General features: G+C 41.4%; 1 pseudogene; it reads right to left on the bottom strand.

Moving 5' to 3' along the window:
- Positions 1–225: 225 nt before the first annotated feature.
- LOC123936809 lies at positions 226–5,411 on the bottom strand (annotated as a pseudogene).
- Positions 5,412–6,000: the final 589 nt, after the last annotated feature.

The following is a 6,000-nucleotide window of genomic DNA, read 5'->3' as shown; positions in this document are numbered from 1 at the left end:
TTTACATTATTCGTGTTCTATTGATAGTAGGGCCAAGTTTGATAATCTTTTTTTCTTAAAGCCTTTACTTTGAGACATGATGGAAAATGGAAAAACCTTATAGGTACACATGGAAAAATAAGATGTGATCACAGTTAAAAGTGAAGCAATCTAACTAGACAGCTTTAATGCCTGTCCGCTAATGTAGAAGCTGAAGTTCTGAGTGTGACATGTTGTAGGGCTGAAAGGAATGGTAATTAGTATTCCTCTCCTTCTTATTCACCCACTCCTTCAACAGACTCTACACCAACCTCCTTATAATCCTTCTCAATGGCAGCCATATCTGCATGGGCCTCTGAAAACTCTCCTTCCTCCATACCCTCCCCCACATACCAATGAACAAAGGCACGCTTGGCATACAGCAGGTCAAACTTGTGGTCCAAGTGAGACCAGGCCTCAGCGATGGCTCTGGTGTTGCTCAGCATGCTCACAGCTCGCTGTACTTTGGCCAGGTCTCCACCAGGTACCACAGCGGGAGGCTGGTAATTAATGTCCACTCTGAAGCCCATGGGGCACCAGTCCACAAACTGGATGGTACGCTTGGTCTTGGCGGCAATGGCTGCACTGACATCTTCGGGAACCACATCACCACAGTACAAAGGCAGCAACCCAGGTATTTACTATGGAGGGATCACATTTCACCATCTGGCTGGCTGGCTCAAAGCCTGCACGCATTGGTGATCTCTGCTATAGAAAGCTGTTCGTGGTAGGCTTTGCAGATGAGATGACAGGACCATACGTGGCCTAGGGAAGTACATGGGGGGATAGGACTCCAGGTTGATCTAGAATGCTGTCAGATCAACATGCAAGGCTCCATCAAATCTGGGGGAAGTGGTGATGGAAGAAAACCCTCACTAATAAGGTGGTTAAGGTTATTGTACGTTGGGCATTCAATATCAAGGTTTCTATGACAGAAGTCATAGATGGCCTCATGGTCTACCATGAAGGCACAATCAGAGTGTTGCAGGGTGGTATGGGTAGTAATGATGGAGTTGTAGGGCTCAACTACAGCTGTGCAAATCTGGGGGGCTAAACGGAGAACTCCAGCTTGGACTTCTTGCCATAATCAACAGAGAGACATTCTATCAGCAGGGAGGTGAACCTTGAACAAGTTTCCCTCCAAAACTGTGTAAAACCAAGAAGCCTTGCATGCACTGGTCAGCCAGTTTCTGAATTTGGTTCAAAACAAGGTCAATGATCTCCTTGCCAGTGGTGTAGTGCCCTCAGACATAGTTATTAGCAGCATCTACCTTGCCTATGATGGGCTGCTCAGGGTGGAAAAGCTGAAAGTCGGTGCCAATGTAAACTTCACCAGTGACTGTGGGTTCCAGGTGTTCAAACACTAAGAAGGTGTTGAAGGTGTGCTTGCCAGATCCCATCTCACTGAACAAGGTGTTGAAGGAGTCATCTCCTCCTCCAGTTGTCTGGTCACTTGGCATCTGGCCATTAGGTTGGAAGTGTTCCAGGCAATAGAGTTCCCAATAGGCATCGCCAATCTGGTAACCAGCCTGGCCAACATGGATGAAGATACCCTCATGTATGGTAGCTACAGGATAGCAAGGGCAGGTGACAGGAGCGCATGTTAGTCCCAGTTACCATCCCCGATAAGCTAAGAGTAGAGGTTAAGTAATGAACTCAAGTTAGATCATACTTCTTGAGTCGTCACGGAGTTTACATCATTTTGTTAATTTCTATATAGGCAATATTTGTACTGTTTGCCAATACAACTCATAAAATGATACTTAGATTTAGAAATAAATCATAAATTTTAAATATCATGTTTCAACATTGCACTTGGCTCTTATAAGTCACCTATATTATGGACTTGGCTTTGCTTGTGACAATGTAGCTTGATTCGAAACTGGAAAAAAGATATGAAACAACTGTCTTCAAAATACTGCACAATAGCACAGGAGTGTGATATTTGAGAGAAGGGGAGAAAATGAGTTGAACCCTGCCCTACGGTAATTTCTGAACTATGACATAAGAAAAAGGAAATAAGGCAGAGCCCAATGGTCCAGCTTAGTTGAGGAGCCTGAAATATGATCTTGGAGACCAAAGTGATTAGAATTTCAGAACAGAGTTCCAGAGAGGAGGAAACTGTGCAGACAAAGAGCTCCAGAAATCTGCAAAGAGGTCTTCTCAAGTCTTTGGTGGAATAAAATAAAATAAAATGCATCTTCATGTCATTTATAAGAAATGGATTTTTTAAAAGATTTTTATTTATTTATTAGAGAGAGAGAGAGAGAGACAGTGCGTGAACTGGAGGAAGAGGGAGAGAGAATCTGAAGCAGACCCCAAGCTGAGTGCAGAGCCCAACCCGGGCTCAATCTCACCACCACAAGATCATGACTTGAGCCAAAACCCAGTCTGCTGCTCAACCCACCCAGGAGCCCATGTACAAGAAATGTTTTAAATAGAGAGGTAAAGGGATAGAAGAAGGTAGAACGTGTAAACTCCAGTAATAAAACAGCTGATTTATATTAGTATCAAAGTAATTCAAATCAAAAAGTTATTATTAGAAATACACAAGAACATTGAATAATGATTGAAGTGTCAATTGATTAAGAAGCCATAATAATCTGACCTGTATGTGCCCCTAATGACAAATCTTCAAAAATTCATGAAACAAAACCTGGGATCACAGGGCACCTGGGTGGCTCAGTGGGTTAAGCCTCCGCCTTCAGCTCAGGTCATGATCTCAGTGTCCTGGGATCAAGCCCCGCATCGGGCTCTCCGCTGAGTAGAGAGCCTGCTTCCCTCTCTCTCTGCGCCTGCCTCTCTGCCTACTTGTGATCTCTCTCTCTCTCTCTGTCAAATCAATGAATAAAATCTTTCAAAAAAAAGCTGGCATCACTAAATTTGTAGACAAACTCACATTTGCATGTGATTTTAACACTTTATTCTCAGTAATTGATAAGACAAATGTAAAAATCAGTAATAAACTAGATTTTGAGCAAGGAATTTATCCTAATTGACATTTATATAACACTATACCCAACGATTGCAGAATTTATATTATTTTAAATTTTACTTGGAACATTCACCAAGCAGGCCATATGTTGGGCCAGAAGCCAATTTCAGTAAATTTGAGAGGGCTGTAAGTATAAAGAATATATCCTGTGTTCAAAACAGAATCAAATCAGAAATCAATAGTAGAAGGGTATCTGGAAAATCTCCATATATGGAAGTCAAGCAACATACTCCAAAATAGCCCATGGTCAAAGAAGAAACCACTAGGAAAGTTTTAAAATACTCTGAACTAAATGATTTAAAAAAAATCAAAATTTGTTGTATGCAGCTAAAACAGTATTTGAAGGCAAATTAGTTTTAAATGTTTGAATTAGAAGGAGTAAAGTTTTAAAAAATCAATGATCTTCCCTGATATGAGGAAATAGAGAGGCAACGTGGAGAGTTTGGGGGATAGGAAAGGAATAAATGAAACAAGATGGGATCAGGAGGGAGACAAACCATAAGAGACTCTTAATCTCACAAAACAAACTGAGAGTTGTGGGCGAGGGGGTTGGGAGAGGGGGAGGGGGTTATGGACTTTGGGGAAGGTACGTGCTATGGTGAATGCTGTGAAGTGTGCAAACCTGGCGATTCACAGACCTGTACCCCTGGAGCTAATAATACATATATGTTAATAAAAAAAAATTTTTTAAATATAAATCAATGATCTATGTTTCCACCTTAGAAACTAGAAGCAAATTAAAATTAGTGTAGAAGGAAAGAAGCAAAAATAAAATAACAAATAAATATATCAAATACATAATAATGATGATAATAATAATAATAGCAGAAACTAATGAAATTTTAAAAGTCAGTAAAGAAAATCAATAAAGGTAAGAGCTGGTTCTTGGAATAATTAATAAAGTGCACCTGGCTGGCTCAGTAGGTAGAGCATGAGATTCTTTTTTTTTTTTAAGATTTTATTTATTTATTTGACAGATCACAGTAGGCAGAGAGGCAGGCAGAAAGAGAGAAGGGAGGAAGCAGGCTCCCCGCTGAGCAGAGAGCCCGAAGTGGGGCTCCATCCCAGGACCCTGAGACCATGACCTGAGCTCCGGAGCCGACGGCAGAGGCTTTAACCCACTGAGCCACCCAGGTACCCCAAGCATGAGGCTCTTGATCTCAGGGTTATAAGTTTGAGCCTCATGTAGGGTACAGAGAATACCTAAAAATAAAATCTTTCAAGAAAATAAAAAATGAATCAAAAGCTCCTAGAAGACTAATTGAGAAAAAAGTAAGGGATCACAAATTCTCAACTGTAGACTTGGCACAGTTCACTGGTGGGCCAGTTGGAGATTTTTTGATGCTCTTCTTTTGGTTACATAAACACCATGTTTGGGGGGGGGGATAAAAATCCCCGAAATTAATGTCACTCAAGACAGTCTATGGTGCTGTAACAGCGTAATATCCCAAATCGTCCAGAAATAGGCAGTGAAGGAAAATATAAAGTTCTGCTTAAGCAACAGTTAAACTGAGAAAACAAGGATGCTAAATAAGTTTACATATTTTTTTTCTGAGTGTTTTTCTCTTTAATATCAGAACTGAAAAACAAGAATTACAGCAGAGTGCCTCCTACCTAAAATGGACCTTAATAAGAAATGGGAATCCAATTTTTATAAGAAATCATCTGGGTGGTACATTTTTAGTGGGTTTGTTTAAAAAAAAAAATCCAATTAGCAAATAGGATAAGAGTGTAGACTCTCAAGCCAGACTTCATTAGTTAGCATCCCAACTCCACCACTTGCCAGCTATGTGTCCATAAACAAGTTACTTAATTTCTGTGTGCCTCTATTTCCTCACCGGTAAGTAGGGGTTAATAATATTATTGCTGATCCATTATGATAATTTAAAAGTCAAATATTTATACGTGCTTAAAATAACACTTGCTCACATAGGTGCCAGATAATTAATAAATAATACTTTAGATGACATTTACAATCATCACCAATCTTTAATAAAGGCAAATTTTTTATGTCTGATGTTCAAACAAAACATTTAAATAAAAATCTAAGTTCTAAGACTTATTGTCCAAATTTGGCAGAAATCACCCTCCCTTCCAATTTACACCCAGTGTCCCCATGATATTCCTTCTCCACCAAGCCATCCACACATACAAGCGTGTGCCGCGTATTGTTGAACTGACTGTTCTTATCTCTTCGTTTATCAGCCTAAGAACAAGAAAAGCAAGATTGAGGCCGCTGTCATGAAACTCTTAGGTAATAAAGTTAATAGCACTGTTTATACTACCTAGAGCAAAGGCAAGGTGAGCAGAGGAGAGACTTTTCATTGTTGAAGTCCCAGAACACAGAGACATCCCACTTCTGCGGCAAAGGTTTTGGCAGGAATTATACCCAATTCATACCGGAGAATGACCTATTACCAGGCCTTTCACCAACTAATTGGTTAAGTTACTTAACCTTGCTCTTTGCCTCTGATCCCTCATCTGTAAAAAGTGGCCATTAATAGACTAGGTTGTGAGATACAATGGGTGCCCACATACGCATGGCAAAGAATGTCATAAACGTTAGCTACTACTATTTTGTGGGAATCAGTCGTTTCCGTTTGAGCCTTGTCTCTGCTTTAGGATTTATGGCAAATAATTGCAGGACTTAGGGAAAAAAGGGCTTTCGGGGAGAATCTGATAGCACCGGAAGGCAAAATCTGTTAGAATCAACTTAAGCCTGGTAATCAGAGCTGAAGCCCAACTTCCTTCCAGAGCCGCTAACACCTGCAGCAGGGCCCTCGGAAAATTTCTGGACCTCGGAAGAAGCCAGAAGGGGTGGTCAGCACAGCCTTTACTCCGCTAAACTGCCGCAGAGTAGGCTCCGCGGCCTCCACGCTCCGGGGGCCGTCTTTACCCTGAGAAGTGTCCACTGCGCGGTTCGAGCCGCAGAGCCGAGAGGCAGCGGGCGCCGCCGCGGGTCCCACGAAGGACCAGGCTCTGCCGCC

The sequence above is a fragment of the Meles meles genome, chromosome 2 (assembly GCF_922984935.1).
Source record: "Meles meles chromosome 2, mMelMel3.1 paternal haplotype, whole genome shotgun sequence".
NCBI classification, from domain to species: Eukaryota; Metazoa; Chordata; class Mammalia; order Carnivora; family Mustelidae; genus Meles; species Meles meles.
Note: the sequence above shows the minus strand (reverse complement) of the source record. Positions and strands in the feature narration are given on the sequence as shown.